A 24,573-nucleotide genomic window follows, 5' to 3' on the forward strand; every position below is an offset into this window, starting at 1 on the left:
ATTGAAGGTGACATTTGGATAATAGTAGTTTATTATTTTCTATAACTGTTTATTGCATGCATGTAGACATAATTTTGTTATGCTATATGTAGGAATAGCCATATTCCCTTATTTTTTTGCAGTGCAAATTCAGGTTCCTGCCTGAATATTCTTCCTAGTCTTCCATTTCCATTTCACAGACAAAGCTCTCATAATCGCTGAAAACTGATTGACCCAAGGGCCTAAAACCTCTTTTTTTCCTATAAAAAGGTACCAGAAGAATGCAGTACAGTTAATGTGGTGATTTGTCTCTGCAGTTCATTTCATTACCTTATCTGTGGCAGAACTGTAGTGCGTGTGTTAATGTAGTACGTTTAAACATCAGCAGATGGGGCCCTTGTTTCCTTTGAAGAATAGTTTGTCTTTGAATTTTATTTTTTAATGTCTGTGGCAAGAATGAATTTTTCTCGTTATAACACATTAAATTAATGTAGTCTTTGTAGCAGATAGGGATCTAAATGCAGATCAGAATGCCTTAACTTTAGTAGGAAGAGAGTGTTTCCAAATCGAACTGGAGATCTAATTTTCATGGTTCACCCTTATTTCTGTAACTGTCTGAACAAAAACCTCTGCTTTGAATACCTCAGAAAATTTCTAGGGTTTGGAAACCAGCTGTTTTGCCTTGTGGTTGAATCTGTCTTTCAACTGTATTTCATAAATCTTTCTAAAGGTAAAAGAATAAAGGAAATTCAGTGTCTTCTCTAGAACAGGTAGCACTTTTCAAAGTTATTTACAAAATACAGTTTCCCTTCTCCAAAGGTGAAATAACCTAAAGGTTGTATAAAAGTGAAGAAAAAGGCATTGTAGAAGCAAAGCAGAAATCGCTGTAGAGAGTAATGCTTTCTTTTAACTAAGGGAAAAGCACAGGCACGTGCAGCTAAGGGAAGCATATGTCTTAACTCAATTCCCTTCCTTTTGAAAGACCAGAATTATAAGTGGAATGGGTTCAATATTTGAATATGGTCATTTTGTTTCTAAGCTTGGTTGTCCCCTTAATGTTCTGTTAGACTTAAAATACATGCATTTTATTTATAAGTAAAAAATTATATGGAAGGCAAAGCAATATACTCTGATGCCTTAACCAATCTTATGAATGTGTAACAAATTTATACTTGTATTTTGTAAATGGGTGTCTCATAGTTTGGAATTACTTTTTCAGAGTTGTTAATCTTTCTGATCTAAATAAGAATCTTATTTGAATGTGGCTACATAGTGGGTTTTTAACATAATGCATCATAGAGGGCAAATCTTTCATATTATTAACTTGAAACACCAAAAGTGATCCTTCTGTGTCATTGTAATCTGTCATTTAAAGTGATTGCTTCTTCCTTATACCAGCTTCTTCACGTGGTTCATGTGTGGGCTAATTAATGACTGCAGATTTGGGGTTTTGGGGGGAAAAAAAAGCAGAAAAATACTTTAAAAAAATCCTTAAGTCAAGAAAAGAAGCCATGTCTGAAAGAGGAGCACACAGTTTGCATTTATTGGATATTGTACCACTACCCAAGGGTTGATAGTAAGGGTTAAAGTACTGTGATTTTAAAATTGAAAATTGCACAACTTGCAAGCAGTTATTAGGTTAAAAACATCAATTTGATATATAATTTATTGTTGCTTATACATAAAAGATTACATTTGTGCAGCCATGATTTACACTTTTTCTTTACTTTTACATATGAGCCCTGTTATTAACATTAATCACATTTTTCATGTCTAATGGTGCAGACCATGCAAGGCCTGTCAGAAATTATTAATATTTTGAGTCTTTTTTTTTTTATTCAGTTTGATGGAAGTATGATTTGTTTTCTAGAATTTAATAGATATAAACTTCAGAAACATTTTACTGGTTGCTCATTTAGCTGATTTGGGTGCATACCTCATAAAGAGTATGTCCTATTAAAAGGTCACCTGAGCATACCATTCTGATTGAATTAAAATTATTTTATCTGCATGATAAGGTATAATCTGAGCATCTCAATGCTTCCCCATATTTTGTTACTGAATTACTCTTATATTCTCCTATATATTTGTCTAGTCTGGACCAAATTGTTGTGTTCTTTATACAGATTAAATAAGGGAGAAATAATCTGATCAAATCATTGGAGTTGTACTGGATTTTTATTGGTGAAATTCTCATAATTTTTTTTTCCCTCGAGATACTGTGTATGGCAGTGCTTTAATTTGAGGGAAAAATTTACTTACACCTGACATAGACTCTATTAGCATTCTTTTCCAAAATGGCAGTGCATTTTTTTCTGGGAAAGTAAGAAATTACAATTTTATTTTGGCCACAAAACTCTCAGGAAATTAATTTCCTATACAATACATTTTTTCTCTGTACACATGAAAATGTATGATTTTAAGGTGTGCATAGAGTATGTAAGGACAGAAAACATTTAGGTTAACTATGAACGATTTCTTATATTGTGCATTCAATAAATAGAGAGACTTAAATCCAAGGATACAGTACAGTTTTCTTATTTAAATTTATATTATAGTGGCTTATTGATAATTTTATTTAACACACACTAATTTTTGCATCTCTTTTACCCATGTATTCGTCATGCAGATGATCAAATGGAATTTCGCTTCCTCTTGCTCAAGGGGGAAAGTAAAGAGGTTTAAACCTTTGAGCTGGAGGAAGGGAAGGAAAGTTAACTGAAAGGGGGGTTACTTTCTTTAGAAGTAGGGAGTTCTGCTGTAGTTGGGAACTGAGATAGTACAGCTGTTGAAAGCAGCTCATATATTTGGTCATGACTCGAGTGTCATTTGAGACTGTTCTGAACATTGTTAAATAAAAAAAGTAAGGAAGGAAAGAAAAGGGCTTTGAAGGACCAGCTCCTTTTGGAAACAAATGTATTTATGGTAGCTTATCTAGGAATTTCTACACATTTAAGTAATCATTACTAAGCATCTGTAAGGTTATTTAGCTAATAGTACCTAGTGGATTTTACAAATCTAGTGCTTATCTTGCAGCTTGGTGGTCTCTTTTTTTTCCCCCTTTTAGAAATGTATTAAAAATGTGAATTAAAACATGAATTGTAGAGATTAATCCTAAGGCTTTCTCTGTAACTCTTTTCAGGAAAACTTGGATGAATTTTTCTAATGGATGGTGATGTTGGGTTCTGTCTTGTAAGGACTGCACAGAATACACTGTATAAAACAAATACATAGAGGCTTGGGGTTTTTTTGGGGTCTTTCTATCTGATGAGCAAATCTGGGTGTGGTGGTGTTCCCATGTGCTGCTTCTCTTGCTGAAGCATTGTAAAAACCCTTTCCACTAAACATAACAGACTATGGCTGCTTGACAGTGTGAGGTAAATTTTGGAGCAGATGGGGATGTTCCATTCATGGCATTTCTGAGGCTGGAGCTTTATGAGCAGGATGGAAGCTTTAGGTGAGAAAGGCTTTTGTGGGATTTCCTATAGGAGAGCACTATATACTGGTGGTGTCACAAACTCTTAAACTCTGTGGGTCAAGAAGGGAGCCTCCTCCAGATAAGAGTTCACATCTCTCTCCATTTTTGCACCATTAAATGAGGATTGTCAGGCATATTCAGTGCATTCTTTTTATTCCCTGCAAAACTGATTTATCTTAAAGTTGTATAAAAGGGATGAATATAAGAAAATACATGGTTTTCTGTGCCTTTTGAGTATATCAGCAGAGCTGGTTTTACTTAGTGCTCTGCCTTACTGAATCTGGAATCTTCCTCTGATCATGAGTTCTAGCAAAGCCTGGTGCCAGAGATGGCATTTTTGTTGCATGTCAGTGGATCTACAAAATGTGGCAGTCTTGAATTCCAGCAGCTCCACACCCTACTCTTACAGCTGCAATTTAGGGAGCACTTAGCAGTGTTCCTGAGGAACTTGTCTGATTCCCAGGACAGGCTGTTGAAGACTGCAGAAGGTTTGACATGAATTTTGACTTCGGATTGTCTGACTTAAAACTTCATGTTTTAAAACTTTATTTGCAGCATAATTTCTAGCTTGATTTTCAACATAGTGTTCTAAATGAGTAATGTTTGATATTTTGCAATATTTTAAATTAATAGATAACGATTTACAACATTAACACTATCTTAATGAAGATTTTTGCTTGGGATTATAAACAGCTGCTGGAAGTACACTTCATCTATCATTTATAATCTGTTATTAAATTTGCACCTGGCAATGCAGCTATAGTTGAAAGTCTGTTAATTATGAGGCCTATAGGCCTTTCCTTTCCAATCTCATCAGCCTGGAACTTTGTATATAATCTTTTCGCTAGGGTGGATGTTTTTCTTCTTGGGTGGGTCAACACCTAACTTCTTCCCTTCTCAATAAATAGGTAAATACTCAAGAATTACTAGAAGATGCCAAGTAAGAAAAGCGTAGATGTTTTTTTTCTTTGCCTTTTTATGCCCATTTCTGAAGCTGTCCTTGCCTTGAATGGAAAAACAAATAACAGAAGAGAGATGAAAAATACTTCATAATAAATGATTTAACATGTACAACTTTTTTCATTTGTGAATTGTCTATGAGCTGCTTTGATTTTCTCAAATGAATTTGCTATTCAAAATTATTCACCAAATACTTTATCTGAATAATTTTTGGTCTGGAGATGTTGGCAAGCAGATTGTTGCATTTATTTGAATTTCTAATTTCAGATATCACACTGTATATGTTGATTAGATATACTAACATTTATGTTCTCCCTTTGAAAGAGAAGGTACTAGAACTCTTAAAATGAGATTTCCAACTGATGTTTGCAAGTTCAGAATTATTAGTGAGTACATAGTCACTGAATGGGCTGTTGATTACTCCTTTTGAGTGTAAACTTGCTTGACAAAGTCGGTCTGATGCCTCTGTCATAAACATTTCTCACAGAAAACCACAACAAATTCACCAAAATATATTTGAAAAAACTAGCGTATTTAAAAAAAATATTAACTTGATCTTATTTTATTAATGTTTTTTGTTTTGAAGATCTGATAGTTGGTATAGGTTGCCTTTCTCAGGGAGCTGCCTTAGTCAGAGAAGATCAGGCTGGAGGCTGGTAAGAGGGTTGGAAGAGTGTACAGGAGCTGAGTGAATAGAACTTGAAAGGAAAATCAAAATATTTCATAGTAACAGAATAAATAAACTGGTCAATTTAGGGGCCTCATGAAGCTGTGCAGTATTGCGTTATTTTAGACTGACAAATATAATAAAAAGTGTAGGGAGGATGGATGGGCAGAGAGAAGAGATTCAATGTATTGCTTTTATGTAATAGTTTTATAAAAACTATCTCTTACTAGCTTACCAATAATGAGATATTGCTATATGGAATTCAATACAGTAGCTTTTATGTTTGTCACACAGGAAGACAAGACAATATATGAAGAAAGAGATGGGCAAAATGATGAGTATTAGAGGAACAGTATGAGTTCTCTTGTAGGGAGAGAACCAGAGAAGCATAGGAGAATGTCTGAGGGTGAGTGGGGTAATGTGGACAGTGGAGCTAGAGCAGGTCTGCTGAATCTTCTAGTCTGACATCTGAAATGAATCACAGGCGGGCTTGCTATATTAAAGATGTTATCTGGTTTGCAATAGGAATTAGTCACACAGCTTTTGCCTAATTTTGTGACTTTGAAAGTAGTTCTATTTTTTAGGAATAACATTTCATTGGGTTTTTTGCTACCGCAGATGCTTTATCTGTCTTTGTTGGCAGTGTATGCCATATCCAAACACTGAATTAAATACAGGAAAATTCTAAAGAGGAACTTCAGGCTTGGTTTAAAAAGGAATAGTGATTTCTTAAGGAGAAACCACTGTTTTTAACTAAGTGGGTTAATGTATTCCTGTGAAAGAAAAACCTCTGTTATGTGTCATACTGATCTAGTATGTGCTGGGGCCTTTAGGTGTAGTGGATTCCCAAAGTAAGTCCAGATGAAAAATTATCACTGAATGCATACTTTATTTTGATTTAATAAGTAAATTGACAATGATTGTGGGCGTTATTACACTTCTGCATTGGAAAAAGTTCTCCTTTAAAGGGAATTTTGGATAGGGAAGGAATGTTTAAGGCTTAGGGCTGATTTAAAGAGTTTTAGTCTTTTCAGCAGGGGAAGGATTAATTGTGGCCTGGGTTTACTTGCCCATACAATTCCACAGAAGACAAAAGGAGTTGTACTGACACAAATCAGCAGAACTGAGCTCCTTCTCAAAGTAAGAGGTGGCCAGCATAGCAGAGGGTCCTGCCAAAACCCAGCATAATACTGAAGCTTGCATTTTTTTAGTCTTTTTTGAGCTGGACACTGTTCCTGTACAGATTTGGCTCCTCAATTTTGATGCATTTTTTTAAAGTGCACTTTCCTTATAAGCCTTTTTACCTTCAGTTTCACATATTCTTAAAGTTTTTGAGATGTTCCTAAGCACTTTTGTGAGTCTTTTTATGGACCTCTAGTTACAGTCTGATTGCTGAATGTCTTGGGTGAATATTTGCTGTTTGGATGAATGGCTGAAGGTGCATCAAATGGCAGCATTCAGAGGTATTTGACCAAGAATGATTGACAGTGTCTGTAACTACTTATTATGTCAAAGCTTCAGCACACCGATTGATGGGAAATGATGTATAATAAATTAGAATGATCACACATCATTTCCCATCGATTGAAATGCCAAATCCTTTGATGGAGTAATGAGTTATGGCCAATACTACTCACTGTCTTAGTAGGAGATTGATTGCATATCCCTTCATCAATGTGATCAAACAACTAAGGAATCCAAAGTACACATGTAGCAGACAAGTTCTACTGTGGTTTCAGCGTAATGTGAGAGCAATAAAGTCAGTGTTGCTTCTGTGGCATCATCAATGTAACCTGGGGTGTATGTGAAACATAAGCAAACATGTAAATGCGGCCAAATTCATTCAATACAGAAACTTTTAAAGAAATGTAAGCTGATTCCCTCTCAGTTTTTCATATCAACAGAAGACTAGGGATAAGGTCCAATTTACTAAAATCAGTTATGCAATAAATTCAAATTAAAAAGAAAATCCTAACTAATGAAAACTCAGTTCTTGATTTAATTTTTTCCCTCAACTGAATGTCCTTACAGAAATCAAACTTCATTTGCTCTGATCCAGGAAAGAGTAGGTTGAGGTATATCTCCAGAAAAGTACATGGCCCCCAAATTAGTAAAAGGAAAAGAAAGTTTCTAGCAGTCCACTAAGAATTGCTTTAAGGTTTTGTATTTTTCTTTCCTTCAGTAACATTCTTCATTTCCACCTGTATGTTATAAAATTAGTGATTTATACTGATCCTTCTTTCTTGGAATAGGTATTTCAAAGCAAATGCAGGTATACACACATGTATTGAACTTTAAAAGGCTGCACCATAATATCTTATGTCTATTCCAGTGTCTTATGGCTTATATATTCAGTGTTTCAGACATCCAGTTGTACTTCAGGTATAGCTGTACTCTTTACTAGCCAAAAAACCCCACCATACATTGGCTAGCACAATGGCAAAAACAGTGCAGCTGAACCAATTATTGCCTAGAGCAAGAGAAGATGTTTTCTGAACACAGAAGCCATTTATTTATTATTTATGGGTGAGAGAATTTTATGATGAGGAAATGAGGCTTTGTTGTGTACTTAAATGAGTTAAAAAATTTTGTCAATTAATTTCCATTTGAAAGAATAATATTAAAATGAGTATTCCTAAATTATATTTGTGTAATAAGGACTGGTCAACAGAACAGTGACAGCAATATGAGATCAATGTATGGAAGCCAACTTTAAAGTAGGTACTGTTGCTGTCTTTTCATAGCAGCAAGAGCCTTAATGTGGGCTGGTTAACCCTACCTGCCATGAAGACTTTGCAGCAGGCAGTCACTTTCAAAGTGCTACAGCAAGATAGCTATCAGGATTGGAGTTAGTAAATTTAAGCTCTCCTGAGCGTCTCCGCTGCACTGCATTCACTACTCTTACAGACTATGTAACCTTTGCACTGTGAGAACAGTGTGCTCGTGCTGCAGTGCTGAGTCTGCAGGCAAGTATTTGTAAATCAGGAAACGCTGGACTGTAGGTTGCTTGCGATGCTTACGCTTCCTCTCTTTGCATATTCACTATGGCAGAGCCATATTACATGATCACCTGCTAATTTTTTCTCCTGGTTTCTGTCTCATTTAATGCATTCCATGGGTAGCAATCATAGACAGCAGCTTTTTAATATCTTAGTGGAAAAAGAGAAGTACATTTCTATGGTTATATGGATCTCTAACAGTTACCCTGGACCCCAATGAGAATTTGAAACCTGAACTTTTTGTGCCTGAAATGTGATGGATGTTAGGTCTAAATGGCTACACAGTAGGAAAAGCCTGATTCCTGGCATGATTTACTTGAACTGTGAGCTAGGTCAGATAAGTATCGCAAATTGATCCAAGGCATCTTTCTCTCTTCTCCATCCAGGCTGGTTGACACTGGGACTCCCAGTACATTAAGGATGGTTTTCCAGTTTCTTTGACTGGGCACAGACTCAGCTATAGATTACAAAGTGTTGGTTTGCAGATAATGTTTTGACATTCTGTAATTGCTGACTGCTCAGCAGAGACAGGACACTTTGTTTTTCCAGAAGTTTATAATTATGCAAAACCTCAGCAAGATATAGTGACATGGAAAAGAAAGTTCTGTGAGTTAAGAACTTCCTCTTTCTCCCAGTTCAAAAGTTTGCTATAGCAGTGACATTGTTGAAGTTTCTTATGGACACCTCAAAAAAACCTTAAGGTAAATAATTCCAGGAGCTAGTCCTGGTGACAGCAGGTTGTACTAAAAATGTAGCAAGTTTATAAAAATTAAAGAATTGATGTTGAGAATTAATTTTTTAATCACATAATATGTGCTCAGGCACATGAATCACAACTTTTAAAATTCAGCTCTATAAGATGCAAACCCAGTGTTTCATTTACTGCCACTTTCTTTGTTAGAAGCCATTCTCCTGTATTGCTTGTTAGCAAAACAACAGCACGGTGTACACATTACCTGTTCTTGCAAAATAGGTGCCAACTTCCACATTACTTTTTTATATTTGTGTCTGTAAGGAAAGACCAAAATATATGGAAATTGGTAGGATGACTATGCTTTGGGTTTTTTTATACCAATGTAAGTCACAGCAAAATTTGATCTCAGATGTTTATCTTGTCTCCCATGAAAATCAATGTGTTTGGTGCATCCAAGTTCTCATTTAAATGTACATTGAGACACTGAAGTACTTTTTATAAAAGTGAATTTTTGACCAAGCACAGTAAATTGTAACAGCTTCTGACCCTGTTACAATAAATACATAATTTATCACAAGTACTCTACTAAACACAATTTTCTGAAGTATCCTGGAGAGGTAGTTACTTGCTATGCATATGCAGTTGTCACTTTTTAATATTTAAATATCCTGAAGTTTTACTTTTTTTGTTCAAAATGGGAAAGGCACATCAGCTTTCATAGCTGAATCAAAATCAATGTTAAATAATTACGAATGAAAAAAATCATCTGAAGCAATCCAACATGTATTTTTATACATTATCTCAGAAGGTCAAAAGTAAGATTGAGAAAACATGCATGAATACAAATTGCTTTGCCATATTCAGGTTCCTATGAGGTTTCTTTAGTTTTTATGGATGATTAAAAAGCTCTTCAAATGATAAGGGATGCAGGAGGACAGCAAATTCCACAGCATCACACAGCAATGTATGGTTCTGGAGAGCCACCCTATTACCAGGCTCCCCTTCGTACAAACACCATGAAATTCCTGCCAGCTCACAGTGTTACCAGGATTTAATTATCACTGAGAGATTCATTACAGGGCTTTGAACTTGGAATAAAGAAAAATGTATAAAAATCTCATAAGCAACTGAACTTAAGGAAAAACTTGGGATAAAATTAATTGCCATGCTATTATTTAGATTGTCAGAGAAGCCAGAGGTCTGATGAGAAAAACACATTGTGGTGGATTAATCTGGGTAGAGCACGGTTAGTGAGGCCACACTTCTTTGTCTATGTACACCAACAGCACCTTTGTCATTGCCCACTGGTGTTCCCCATGTAAGATTAGAAAAACTTCTAGGCGGGAGATATTTTATTTTTGCAGGCATTTATAGTAGGTCCAGCTCAGAGACAGAAAATGCTGAAGTGCATGTGTTAAAATTCATAAATCCATGATGAAACTGGTTTCCCCTTTCATCTGATTCTCTGATTCTTTTCCTGAGAATAAGTCTTGTGTCCTGCCAGCTCTCTATACTGTACTGTGGAGTTTGTAGTATTTTCTAGGCAGTTGCTTGGGAAAGTGCAGATCATTTACAGATTAAACTTCTCAGTTTTCAGTATGCAATAAAGTGCACAGAGACAAGTTATGCAACTAACAGTACCTCTAAAAGCATTTTTTAGACCTGTAATGATGCTCAAATTAATTCCAGTGATTCTATTAGAGATAAAAATTATTGGAAAATCTGATTTCTTCTATGATGCCTCTAAGACTATACCTAAGTGAAACATTTTTACTTTTGATCCCGAAATAAAAACTTCTGGCATTGCTCATCATTAGAATTTTTCCCCTCAGGCTTTGTCTTTATTAGCAGCTTAAAAGTATATTTAGCACTGTCATATGTGAAATCTCTTCTGTTTGCTAAACTAATATGGGGTAAAATGTCTTTTTTTTTTTTTTTTTTTTTACAGTGTTACTCATTCATTATATAAAAATGAAAGAAACTACTTTAGTGTGTATATAGAACTACTCTCTATTTTTATGACAAAAGGGATGTGACAATATACATCCCTTATGCACCCAGGGGTATTATGTAAGAGTCATTAGTGTAATTGATATCCATATAAAGAGTGTTGTATCAAACATGATTAAAATGTGCAATATATTACAGAGGTTCCAGTGTTCCAGCTGCTTTGTTATAATCTATCTTCTGATAGATATGTTTCTTCTTTCTTGTGAAAAATAAAATTATTTAATAAGAAATTATCTTTTCCTTCTCTACTAATTTTAGACATGATTTCTAAAAGGCATCTCTTGGCCCATATATTTGATTTTCTGAACTACTATGAGCTGAACATTTACTGTATGTCTACTCATGCAATAAAAATTTAATCAAGAGAATTCCTTGTTTTATAAAGACTTTTTTATTAGGGATCATTTCCACAGACTTCTAATAGGCCTTACCAATTCTCATAATAGAATAAGATCATCTTATGATGACATGCTACACTTTGTCAAGAAAACTAAACTCAGAAGAATAGATTTTATGTCTACTTACACCTCTTTTACACTGGTAGAGCTGCCTTTATTCTCTTGAGAGATGAGGAAGTATACATTTCAGGGCAGGGATTTTAGCTTTCAATTCTTATATTTTTGTTTGGTGTTTCTTTTAAGCGAATATTACAGTATTTTTAATATCTAGTTTTAATTATGTTACCCTTTACTCTGAATATTAAAGGAAAAATTCTTTATTAAAGGAGAATTCTCCTGTATTAAAGGAACAATTCCTTCAATTTTCTTCTTTAAAGACATTCTTTCAATGAATATCTGCTATTAGAAAGCAACTCCTAAAATAAAAATCTTCCCATTTCCAAATGTTAGCCAGGCAGAAGATGGTTGTAATATAAGAGTCAGTATGCCCAGAGCTCAAACTGCAGGGGACCATAGTCAGAGGACAAGGTTTTCTCTGGTAATATCCATTTCTAATGGATGACCAAGCATGAGTTTTCCACATTCATGTCTGCCCAAAACGTTCTAGTTTCTGTGTAGTGCCAGCCCTGCCCGGTTCTGTAGCTCACACTGTCACAGTCTGTGCCTTTTAAGCTTCAGGGCTCCCCATCCAGTGCCACACAAGACATAATCTCTGTTCTCTGTCAACTTGAGATTGCAAGGTCTTCATTCTTTTCTGATTACAAGCACTGAGTCCCTGCTGCCAACTGAAAGCACCAATTGAGGACTCGCACATTTATGTGTGGCTCTCATCGTGTTTCTTGTCACAACCAGCAGAGTTTAGAAATAAGCCACTGTTGATGGTCATTTCTTGCTATTGCTGGATTTGTAGTTTCCAACTATACCAAACTTCCCTTAGCTGGCGTTTTCCATGTCAGGCATCTGTCCCAAACACAGTATGTTTGATGAACATTTAAGTAATTTTGAAGTACAAGGTTATGAGGAAACAGTTTCTCTGTCTGCTTGAAGAATATTCTTCTTGAAAAGTTGTTTTTCTGCCATGGACGCTGGAATTTTTCAGGGTTATGCTGATGAGGAAATTTATCCTAAATGTGTTTCTATTTTTTGCTATTTACATTCTTTAAAGAATTAATTTGCCCTGGTCCAGGTCTTTAGGGATGCTGAACAGGACATTCATAGTTACAGGTACAACTTTGATGCTGGGCACGGGAAATTTCTGCTGGGAAAATCTAACAGAACTTGGAGAAAAGCAGAAAAATATTCTGAACTCATTACTGGGAAGCATGAGAAAGAGAGGTGAGGAGGAAGAAATAAACCTATTGTAGTAGAAATGAGATTTGAACTGAAGAGGATGGATGTTATGAAAGAGTGCAGGAGTAGCATAGACATGTCAAAGCAACAAGGAGTAGAATGTGTTTTGAGGCAAAAGAACAATAAGCAGTCTTACTGTGAGAAGCTAGAACTTCCTCCACAAACCTGGGTTTGAACCCAAGAGTCTTGGAATTCTTCCCAATTTTGCCATCAGCAAGTAATTTGGCAAAGCATGTATCTCCCTTGCTGGGTCATCTGGATATAAGTTAGGTCAGAGGACTGCACCCAACTTGTGGATTTTAGTGAGAGAAAAAACATTTTCTGGCTAATGGAATAAGGTAACCTTGCTGCTTCAGCCATCCTCCTTCTCACTTCATGTAGAGAGATAGAATTGACAGTATTTGTAGCTTGCTGGTTTTGGTTAGGTTTGGTCTGCTTAGGCTGAACTTACTCACACTGCACTGGTTCTTTTTCCAGGATGCACATTCTGACTATTCAAACTTTTGTAAAATGTGTATTTTCCAAAGAAGTTTTATGCATATTTGTCAGGAATCTGTCACACAATAATAGCTATTTCCTGTGTGCAAACATACTCACAACCTCGGATCATTGTGCTTCAAAACTGAGAGGCTACCATGAGAGAGATGATGAACGTATGACCTGTAGGAAGGAAAGCCTTCACAGAGCGAAAATCAGCATCTGCCTGGGATGACTGTCAGCAAACACTTTTGGCACTGCTATGTCTTCTAGCTTGTTATTTTATCTCAGAGTTATTTAATGGAATATTTACTATAACATTTACTATAACAAGCTGGTTATGACCTATATAGTAAAAAAAAAGATTGCAGCACTATGTATGTACAAGACGACAGTGGTATAATAGCAACACTTGAAATATGATCCTTCTTTTACATGAGTGAAGTTATTGATTATAGAGAACCTGTTTTGCAGCCAACACAGTGACTTTGTTGTGCAGTAACTGTATATGTGTTACAGTTTGCCAAGGACATATGTGAGAGCTGTATTGCCCTCTGCTGTGGTAACCTAATTTCAAATCTGGTGCTTCTGATTTGCATTATGAATAAAGTGATACAGCACAAGAGTGTGTATGGGAAGAGCACCAACTTTTCTTCTTCTCATGTATTCTGTGTTGAAGCTACTTTATGCACCATGTTTCTTTTTGATCTCAGCCCTAGTTAAATTTATGAGAACAGTTGTAGGGGTGAAACAAGCAATCTGCAGGTCAGGAGACAGAACTGAGTGAGTGCACTTGCTCTCTTGTAAGCCTTTATTACAAAGTGTTTGTTTTCAAGAAAGAGAAATCCATGCTGGTCAGCTTCATTGCAAATTCTGGACATACAGTTTTTTAGAAGATGATGAAACTGGTAGTTTCTGTTGGTCAGTAGAATGAATGGTTTATCTTTTAGCAGTGACTTTCATGCGAACAATATTTCTTTGCTTTTTGTTTTGGCCACTTGATTAGTATGTAACTGTACAGTTTCCAAGGAAGGTCTGGTTTTGTTGTGTTTTTAAGCAGGAAGCAATCACTGAATTTTGTCTTCCCCTTGCTAGTGTATGCTCCTCTCAGGATTCCAGTTGTTTTGGACACACAATAGGAAGGGCATGTCCAGATGTGTGCTTTGACAATCAGCCTGTCCCTGTCTTAGGTGACATACCTTTGACATTTGAAGAAAGCCTGAGCTTCACATGCATGAAAGTATACACCTCGCTGGACTTAGAAATCAGGTTTTGAGAATAAAACAAACTCGAATTAAATTGGTTTCATTTTGAAAAGTCAAACCCCATAAGACTTTAATACTTGGGTGTATGCTGATGAAATACCATGACTCTAAAGATTGTTAATATTCATGGAAGTCTGAAATAATTCATGACTTTCTGAAGTAATGTTAGATGATGTACGATGGTAAACAGTATCATTTACACTGAACCTTAAAAATTATTGACAAAGACAAGTTCCTAAACACTGGCTAAACCTTGTATTTGTTGTTATGATTTCTTGGTTTTATACTTCAAGCAGATTTTCAATTAACTCCACTGCATTCCGAGTAATTATTCATTTATTATAGTCAGTTTAGATATGGTAAAGATTAAAGGAGTAAAACAAATCATTTCAGTGACATAGGCTAGTGATACATTGTTATTATTCTGATTTATTTGCCTCTTGCATAAGGAAGATTTATACCATACATTTTTGAGTGACTCCTTGTTAGCATATATTTTTATAGATACTTATTTGCTAAAATAAAGTGTTTTGATAAAGTAAAAAGCTATCTTACTGTCTTCCTCTCTCCCCATTCCTTGAGAAAATACAAATGTTTGTAGAATAAAAGGAGAAGGATTGTAGATGTGCACAGCACACATGCAGTAAAATGTACTTCTCTATTAATAAAAAAATTACAGAATATGATGCACTGCTGTTCTAAGATAACTACATGTGTTCGATGTTGAGAAATTAATAGCACGGAGCAGATGCCTTCAGTCATCTTGGAGGTGTGGTTTCCCAGTGTACTGCAACTGCATGCCCTGCAGTGTGTCATCTCACTTATGAAGGGGTTTTGCATGTTTATAAAAGTGTGTTAAACATTGGTAAAGTTTATTTTATGCATTATGCATAAAAGTTGTCATTAGGATTTAACAAAGCAGCTTGCAGAGAAAGATTACAAATAAAATCTCTGTATACAAAAACGATTTGGATGGTTTAGCTAGATGGTTCTGACTTAAAAAAATTAACATTTCACTTACTGTTCTCAAACATTCAGAGAAAGAAAAACAGCACTAACTGAAAAGAATGAAATATATGTTGTTATAGGAGTGCCTGGCAGGATCACTATTACAGAGGTTCTTTAAGTATTTCCATTATAAATCCTCTTTATTCAGTGTAATATCATGGTAATTTCAAATCACATTTGGCTTTAACTTGGCAAATAATCTGTCAACACAAAAATTCAGTTCATTTATATGTACGCATGCATTTATTGTTACATGTGCACAGACTATATCATGTTCACATGTGGCTGATGTGTAGATTTAAAAATAAGTAATGATTGTAAAGCTATTCTTTTTTTTTTTTTTGTCCAGTTTGCCTAGCTATCAATTTAAAGAAGATTACAGATTGGATTTTCAGAAGCACTTAGCATTGCCTTAAATGGTCACATTTAAGTTAATGGTAAAATTTCTATGACTTAAATTGCAGTAAAGTTAAGTCAATGCTGTTGAAAAATCTCACTCTGAATCTCACTTTCATACTCTGTTTAGGGGTCTATCTAGCTCTGGGTGTAGTGGTGTAAGTGACAGACTTACGGGCATAGTAACATTTTAGTGAAACTTCAAGGGGATTACTCAGAGCTCTTTTTTGCCTTTGTATGCTCTGTATGTATGACTATATAAAAAGCCTAAAGCACTAATCTAGACACCTATATTAGATATTTAATTGATTCAGTTTGGGGAAATAGTTTTCCTCTTTAAAAACAAACTTGAAAGGATGCTTTTATGTTGGACCTAAATAAAAAGAAAAGACCCATTAGGAAGTGAAAGATGCCACGAGTAAACAACGTGGATGAATGTCATGGCTAGAGTTATAGGGCAGCAGTATGACAGGTGGAGGTATCAATAAGGGTGTAGAAGAAACTCACTGACAGTAATAAAAAGACACTTTCAGCAGCCATACTTTTATTTTTATGATGCTGTGTTTTCTGATTTTTTCCAGTTGGATATGTTCTTTTTTGCTGTATTTTCCATTGCCACATGCACCTGTGCCTAGTTTAGACATTATCTGTCAGTTACTTTTATCTATATACATTTTGCAAATTAGAACAGAACTTCTCCAAAATCAAGAAGGTGCCTCGAGCACCTTCGGTTTGAGATGGGCTGAGAGAGTAGGTGTTTTTTTGCCTGGAGAAGAGAAGGCTCTGAGGGCACCTCACAGCCCCTTCCAGTACCTAAAGAAAGCCTACAAGAGAGCTGGAGAGGGACTTTTTACAAGGGCATATAGTGATAGGATAAGGGGGAATGGCTTTAAACTGAGTTTGTAGTCATGTGTAATATGGAACACACTAAAAGCTCTGGGTTTAACTTAGTACTTCCTGAATGAAAGATTCTCTTCTGTCCCTTGTGCCTTTCTCTTGGTAGGCTGCAGTGAAATAAAAAGCCCAGGTCAGTCTTCCCTCTACACACTGCAAGTTTAAAACATTCTGTGAATGCAATTAATGCAACTTTAGTTTTCCTTAGTACCTTAAAGTATATTGTATCATAACTCAAAATTTTACATTGGGTTCTATTGAAAAGATCAAAAACATTATATTGGGCAAGTTCAAAGTAAGAAATCCAGAGAAAATATTTCTACTCAAGAGACCATTGAAATACAGTTATCACAGGTCCAGATGGCATGGTACTGAGAGGGGTTCATGAGTTTTTTTACCCTTAGAACACCATTCAGATCTAATCTGGAGTGACTACCAGCTAAACCTCAGCCCGACTTAGACTCCTTCAAACGGCTCTGTGGCCTGCAGGAAGCATACGAATCCAACATCCAAGTCCATTTCTGCCACTGTTCAAGCTCAACCTTTTCTCTAACTTATTATTGTCCACTTCTTGCACTTCCCCAGCTCTGAGGCTTTCCAGGATTTTCTGGGACCCCAAATATAGTTAGTAGCAAGGACTTTGTGAATTATGACGTGTGTGGGATGCCACATTGCTATGAATTTCCATGGAGCTGATTGCCTGTCATTCTGCAGAAAACTGTCGATTTTCAGAAAGGATCATTCTGACACTTTATTTACTCTACAACAAAATGTAGTTGATGGAACTAGAGTTTTAGGTATCTTGCAGGAAAAACTGACCTACAGGACTAGAAAACAGTGGTGTCTGTGTCACAGAACCTTTCATTTTCCTGGCCAGTAATTATGCAATAGGGGACATCTTTGCCATCCATGCAATCATTTATTCCTTTTGTGCCGCTATCAAGAGACCAAGTAGGAGAAGAAATTTACTATGTGGATTTCTATTTTTTTGTATTTTCTTAGCAAGGAATTACAAGGCCTAGTAAATAGAGCAGGTTCTTTATATTCATTATGGACTATTGTGTGAAAAAGCTTTGCTGACTTCAGAGGAAAACCCATAAATTTGTTAGATGTGTTTTGCTAGATGTATATTTAACCCAGAGTGAAAATTATTACTACAAGAGATTTCTGAAGAATAAATGGGAGTTATATGTTATTTCAACTCTGAAAATTGCAATTTGGGTGGCTGTTTGATCTGACCCGTGACATAATAAATGAGCATGTACATGTTAAAATGACACAGACTCATCGGGCCAGGATGAACAGCAACACAGGCTGTACTAGTACTTGTTAAGTTTAATTTACTTATTTCTCCACCCCTACAGAATATTGTACACTGCTTTGTTTGATCCTCAGCATATATGGATTAATGATGGGTTAGTAAACTATTTATGGGGTTTTTTTATGATTTAGGATGGCATTTCATGTGCTTACCAGATTAACATTTCACACAATAAAAAAAAAAACAATGGGTGATCTTTCTGTGCTTTTCTGATGTCTTGAACCTAGAAATTGTTGAAGGAAAAACCAATCTCTAGTATAAATAGAGATAGCACTAAATTGAGTAACAGCTGCTGAAGAACTGCTCTACTAACCATGCCAAAGAGATATTTCATATTCTTGCTGTTTTTCTTCTTTGTCCTGTTCTGCGTAGTACTCATGCACTGAGATCAGGTGATCTAGGTATTGTACAGATCTGAGGAGATGCTGGTGACAAGGACATTTTCAGCCATGTATTAAGATAGTCTTTACATTGCTGGCATGACACAAAAAGAATGTAAAAATATCTGGAAGTGATGTTATTTTGGTCTGGTTTTCATAAAACCAGAATTGCATTCTCTGCTTGAACCATTTTATCTTTATTTTATAATTTCTTAGTTCTTTGCCTAATCAGAGATTTTTGTGTTTTGCGAAAGAGAGGAACTTGCAGCAATCATTATTGTGTCTTGACAACTTTTCTTTGTGAAGTGGAATTATTGCCTAACAAAAAGCAGAGATTGCCCTCAACTACTATAGACTAGGACATTAGCGGTCAAATGAGGTCTTGGCATCTTGCCGTAGAACAGGCTTCCAGATAATCTCCCCCATCATCATACATCTTGTAAAAGATCTGGTGATTCTTATAGAGCCCCAAAAGCACAAAGAAATACTTTGGTAAAAAATTCAAACATGAGTACCTTATGTAGTTGTTGGGCATTAATTTTGATAACATTAAAATCACCTTTCTGATTGCACAATCAATAGAGACTCAGAGTCAGAAATACCAAAGCCTGTTTTTTCTCTTTGCAGGCATAGATGTGTGAGAATGATTTCATTATTGAAACCATTACTAAGGGGAGGAATTGAGGAGGTGAAAATGGGCAGATACTAATTCTGCACCAGAAGGTATAGTTTTTAGCATTGAAATACTGCCTTTCATGTGATGCTTAAGAATAACATTGTTTGAAGAAAAACTGACACTGTATAATTCAAATCAATACATCTAAGCATGTCTTAAATTGCACTCCAGCAAAACAAGCATTAACTCTGTTTAATTATCCAGCTAGTGGTATGAGTTACCAGGTGAAGACAAAATGCAGCTCTTCTGATCAGATAAAAAACAATATTCATTAACAACAGAAGGAATAGAAAGATAGTTTTAGGTTCATGATTCTGTCATAACTGGTGTGTTGTGTCCCTGTAACAGGAGTTTTGGTTCCCCCAGTCATTTCCATCAGCATATCAAATCGCCTAATTCCACATCCTTCCCTTTGTGGACATGAAATAAAAAGAAATCCAATACATGGACAAAAGAAGCTGCAGCTAAAATGTGGTACTCTTGACTTTTTCCAGCAGAATTTCTGCTAGATCAGTCTAGAGTGACTCATGGCCAGAGTTTCAGATTAATATATATTTGCTAATCTGTTGGACTCTAAGGAGACAGCTATTGTACCTCTTTCTGCAGACTGAATATCATTTGTCTGTACCATAGGAACACAATTAGCTTATGTATTACAATAAACTGTATACTGGGAATATTACAGGCTCTTGCCTTGTACATACTTTTGCCTTGTATCTAGTAGGTGACATAAACACTAAACTGCCTGTTTAATGGGGTTAGGGTTGCCTCGTGGTTTATATTACAGACCACCTACCTGATGTGAAAACACAGAAATCAGTAGCAGCATGAATGACTCGGCGAGCAGAGTTGCTATTAAAGCATTAATGGTTTCTATCTGCAATCCATATTACATGATGATGAGAAAAGTGAGATTAATGAAAACAATCAATGGTAATTTCTGTGGTTTTACTAAATAAGAGTCTATTTATAGTTTCAGTGTTGAAGTAATGTTAAGTCTTAAACTAGAACCAAGTTTTCAGTATTGGTATTACTTTCTCTGTATATTGGTCTCTTAATGCACTTGGAGTGAGTTCCAGGGATGGAAAATTTTTCAAATGAGTCAAGTTCTCTATGGCATGTTGCTTTATTTTTTAAATGAAAGGAAATGTCTAGTTATAGTAAAAGTAACAGCAGCAGCACCTATCTTGGAAGCAGTTGATATTACCTTTCTGTCTGTAATCTGCAGTAAGACAATTCTAGATTTCAGGAAAAATGCTGCAGAAATCTATTTCTTATTTAATTTCTACTGTTCTTTCGAACAGCAGTTGCAGAATGCATCTGGGTGTATAGCTAATGACCCATGAGCAATAAGCAACTGTTTAAGTAAAATGCACTAGGAAAAAGCTTTTACCAAACAGCATTTTAATATTTTAAATAGATTTTCCATTGCAGGCTCTTAGTAACTGGATTAGTTCTCTGATGTGTTCTGACAGAGCTGTTGTTAGGGATACTCCATTAACTTTGTCTGTCATCTTATTTTCCCCAGTATCCGGCATAACACCCTTATATTTCATAATTTGTATTGCTATCAGTGCTGATTTGTAAATGTGCAAATTATAATTAACAACGGCCACTACTTCTATTAAATATTAAATCATTCTTGCAGCCTGTATTTTCCACAGCAGATGGAGCCCTGTGGTATGCAAATAGACTTTCCTTAAGTAGTCAGCAGTTTTTACCAAAATTTTGGCTTTAAAAATGCTTTCGTTTTTTTGTTTGCTTTATGTTTTCTCTTGCATTTAGGTTAATATTTATTCACTGCAGATTCTCTTTCTCCCCATAAGAATTTCATGGACTATTACATTCTAGCACTGAGGTTTTGTTTCACTTCATTAATAGCCCCTTAATCATATAGCTTGCTTGTAAAGTACAAATGCTTGTTATTTGTACTTATGCTGCAGTATTGCATAAGAGGCATTTAGTTATATTTTAATATGTATAGCAGAAGCAAAAATGCTGGGTACACCAACATAGTTTTTAATATGAAAACCAATTTACATGCACAGTTTTTTTCCCCAGAATAAGCAAAAGCATTTATGGTTTTATATTGTGTCTTAAACATTCCATTAAATGTCATCAGCTGATTCAGGAAAATGTATTGCAAAATTACTAGAGAACTGTAAAATGTGTAAATGTAATGAATGCTCAGGGCATAGAAAGGATTGAAAGTCCAACATATATCAGGTAACTATAAAACAGCAAGAAACATCGATAGAACATTACATTTTTCTAATGTATAGTACCTTAAGCATGAAACTGTTATTTTTGGTGTTTACTGCTGTGCTGTTTTATTAAAGAACACTGATCCAGAGTTAACATAGGCTTTCTAATACCGAGAGGAATCTGAAAGGCAAGCAGCATCATTCAGGAAATGGTTTCACTATCCACTCGAGCAATTGCAAATTAAGATTTTTCAAATGATTGACTATGAGATTGTATCCTAAATAAGGGCAACCCATTTTTTTCCCACATTTTTAAATGGACATAGGAACATGGATCTCAAGGACATTAACTGCCACATTAACCAAAGAGTAATGAAAACTTCTCTGAATGAACATCTCAGTGAGCTGAAATGGTCTCAGCAATATAGAAATGAATTGTAACAAGTTAGGATCTTGTCTTCCTGCTGGTTTAGTGGGAGTTGGAATTAGCATGCTAAGTGGGATCAGCAGCAGTAAGCAACTGGACTGGAGTATCCTAGAATCCATGCTGTGAATGCATATTGATAGGGATACCTCTTGTAACACTGAGGTACCATTTAGTCACAGATATTAATATATATTAAACTGAAGTTTTAAGTGATGTGGAATAGATTCTGGGATGCCAGCTTATTTAAGCACAAGCAGCTCTGGCCACTCAGATACTCCACATCTATGAAAAAGGTACTTTTTAGGTATATTCCGTAGCAGAAGAAATTCAGATAACAGGGCAGGACCTGATGCCAGCCATTTGGGAACAGTTTTATATCAGCATTGTTATTAACATTAAGAAGAATTGTGATTTGAAGGATGCTGCTGGGACAGAAAGGGAAGATAAATTTTAAAAAGTGAGCAGCAACTCACTAAGCAAGCAGAGCAGGCTTGCTATAGGTGAACATTTGTTCATGACGTGCAGGGGACCATAGACAACTTTAAACCAATGGAAGTACTAGGAACAGTCTGCTTGTGGCAGCCTGGAACTGCCTGTGGGTTGACTTACATGTTAACCAACTGATTTATTGTCTACAGAACCTGGGCCTGAGGGAATGGCAATTTCACCAGTAGCCTTCAGCCTGTGCTTTCCCAGAAATCTGCTTTTATATACAGAGGGTAGTCTTGATGAGTTTGATGTATTTATGTAAATTCTACTGTAGAGAGAGGTTTAAGGAGGCAGAAATTGGACCACTTTATTGAAATGAAGAGGTCCATGTATGTTTAAGTATTACAGAAAATTGAATTTCAGCAAAATTTCAGCCAGAGTCATCTAATATTAGATGTGACCAGTGTATTCAACGAAATGTCTAAAGTGTTTTCTTGTGAAAGGAACTTCATAGCAGCTTACATGAACTTTCAAAGAATGTTTACTCCAGAAACTCGTGTGCTGTGCTTAGGAAATAGTTGTATCCTTGTCTTTATCTCCTTAGCACACTGCCGTTCCTCACATGCACAATTTGAGTATCTTTGAGGCTTAAAATGAAAGCAGTGGTAAGAGTTGTGCATCAATACCCTTGAAATCATTCAGTGCTTTTGGGGATTAATCAGTCCTGTTGGATGAGCAATATACAGGAGTTTACAATGAAGAGAAGCAGGACTCCTAAGCACCCATTTACCCTGTCTCTCAATCCTGAAGCTGTGTTCATTCTTGGCTGTACAGTGATTGGAAGAGCTTAGAAAAATTAGGAAAGATCTTAGCAGTTGTGGGTAGTAGTGCTGACTGTAAGAGAAGATGGTCATTCTATATGGCCAATTCCACACCTGAGATTCATGGTCTCAATTAGGGGCCTCAAGAACTCAACATTAGATCTCCTGTTTGCAGCTGGACCCTAAAGGATCATGTCTGCAGTCTGTTGTACTGTGCCTCCACATCCTTGTCTATTCTTACTCTAATATTAGAATTTTGCTTCTCTACACAGAATAAAATGGTGGCAGTGTTTTGGCTTTCTTCCACCCTGCAAGGGAAATTCATTTGTTAATCTTCTGTCTCTAAAGTGATGTGTATTGGAAAGGAGGGCAGGATTAGGTTTCCAGCTGCTTGTTGAGTATGTATTTATGTAGGCAGTCTTGCTGTATCTTTGACCAACAAAATAGGATATCTGGGGGAGAAAAATGTTAGTAGCACAATATTTAGAATTCTATGACTCATAAAGTAGATCAGAACAGATATAAATATAAATGATAACAGATCTAATATAAATATAAACAGATATAATAGAAATATAAATTCATATAAATATATAATACAACAGCTCAAATATAAATATATTTTTTTTAACTTTACATCTAAATTTAATGCAATGGAAATGAAGACCTACTGAAAGAGGTTATGGCACAAAGGCATTTTTCTGTACCACATATAACCATTAATACGCCTAACATGTGGTGTGAGATTTTGATACTCAAAGCTGAAATTCTTTTCTTTTAGTTTTTTTTTTAGTAATTAGTTACTTACTAATACTTTAGTAGTATTAAAAGAATAGAAAATGCCATAAAGATACTATTTAAGAAGGGACCATTTTATAGTGGTGTGGAATTTTACACCTGATAGTAGTCCAGTGAATGTGAACTTTAAATTGTCACATTTCCCTGAGAAGTAAAAAGTGAGAGTTAAATGCCTAAGCAAAGTGCATACACAATATCAGTCATATAAAATGCCCTGAATAGTAGACAAACTCTTAATTGCTTTCATGTTGATTAAAACTATGGCTTTGTTCTAAGTGATAATGGTAATGAAGTGTGTTGAGGTCCAGAAGATTTTACAAGGACAGAACCTCATTATTCCTTGCTTTGGATGTGCTGTTTGTAGGTTTCTAAAGCGGCCTAGATTTTAATCAGGAATTTTCAAATTTGATAATCTCAGCTCTACTTAAAGAGCATGGTTGAGGCATCTACGGTAAATTTTATCATACAGCATTTTAGTTTAATTAGATTGTGAACTCTCAATGACTTCCTGAGAGTAAATTTTCTTGAGAGGAGAATTAGAAAACATTAGATGAGGTAGAGGACTTGAGAATACTTGTCCAGAAAAGATTGATAAGAACATAACTCGGACAGCTGTGAGCTGTGCTTTAAAGTTGTAAATGATGCTAGTAAGCGATTTTCAATTCTGATTTTAAATAGTTTCAGAAATTGTCTTCCACCAAAGCTTCTTTGAATTAAATTTTGTTTAGTAATCAGAACCACTACATATGAAGCCTTCTGGAGCTCATTACATACAAGGAGAGGGGGAGAGTTGTATTTGCTCATCTCTAAGTGGAGAAGGCTGTGTAGGTATCTTACTGTTGTCCACAGCTACCACATGGGAGGATCTGAAAAAGGCAAGAGACAGACTCTTGTAGGAGAGATGCAGTGGCAGGATGGGAGGGAGCAGCTAAAAGTTAGATA

The 24,573-nt window shown here is 35.7% G+C and overlaps 1 long non-coding RNA gene across 4 annotated transcripts in view; it reads left to right on the plus strand.

The window, feature by feature from the left end:
* Nucleotides 1-24,573, plus strand: part of LOC137479433 (uncharacterized) — a 513,525-nt gene that overhangs the window by 119,912 nt on the left and 369,040 nt on the right. For all 4 annotated transcript variants that reach the window (XR_011002245.1, XR_011002244.1, XR_011002246.1 and 1 more), the window contains one exon: nucleotides 18,904-18,999. This is a non-coding gene — a long non-coding RNA (uncharacterized lncRNA). The remainder of the gene's footprint in view (nucleotides 1-18,903; nucleotides 19,000-24,573) is intronic.

Source organism: Anomalospiza imberbis, chromosome 9 (genome assembly GCF_031753505.1).
Source record: "Anomalospiza imberbis isolate Cuckoo-Finch-1a 21T00152 chromosome 9, ASM3175350v1, whole genome shotgun sequence".
Classification (NCBI taxonomy): Eukaryota; Metazoa; Chordata; class Aves; order Passeriformes; family Viduidae; genus Anomalospiza; species Anomalospiza imberbis.